Consider the following 835-nt stretch of genomic DNA (forward strand, 5'->3'; position numbering starts at 1 on the left):
GATCGCCGCATAGTGCATGCCGGTTAGATTTGTGTCCGACTTGATCCCGACTTGCACTGACGTCATGCACATGTGGGCAACGATAACCTCACGAGATCGAGGCGGCCGCAGTTTGTAGAGCAATATGCCGCAGCTGCTCTCCACCGACTGCAAACGCCTGGCTGTCACCTGATTGACAAGCTGACGGGCTCTGATTGGCTCTTAATTTTGACAACAAACACCACGTGTTGTATAAAATACAAATTTTCTGTGTAATTGTAATATTTAATGCTGGACATATCAATCTTCTGTTGTGCAATGAAGTTTTAATCTGTCAGCAAGCAGATATTAGGTGTCTGATAATAATAAAGGTTATATATATGATTTATCAAAAGAACAGTTTAGTGCTTTACAAGGCAGATAAAAGAACAGATGTTACAAGCGTCAAAAGGAGGATCTCTTCTATTTTTACTTCAATCAGCGATCAAGAACACACTTTATTTCTTCAGCTATGATCATGACCTGCAGACTACAGGTAACCTACAAGTGATCTAACAGGATGTTCGTGTCTCTTCCTCTACTCTCTCGTTAAGTCTGTTGAAAACTGTCCGACTTGACTGCAGCTTTTTGTCTCCACCTCCTGCTGCGGCCGCCTGATCTCGTCTCTCCAGGCGAGGCGCAGTTCATCTCGAACGAACCTAATAGCTAATTAATATGCTCACTCGCCACTAAGTGGTCAGGGCTGTGAATTGCAACCTGTCAAAATGACAGATGACCTTCAGATTTTTCCGTCACCGTTTTAAAAAAACGGTCAATGACGGAAAATATTCGGTTAACGCGACCCCTGCTGTACACA

The sequence above is a fragment of the Lutjanus erythropterus genome, unplaced genomic scaffold (assembly GCF_056507025.1).
Source record: "Lutjanus erythropterus isolate fLutEry1 unplaced genomic scaffold, fLutEry1.hap2 Scaffold_155, whole genome shotgun sequence".
Classification (NCBI taxonomy): Eukaryota; Metazoa; Chordata; class Actinopteri; order Lutjaniformes; family Lutjanidae; genus Lutjanus; species Lutjanus erythropterus.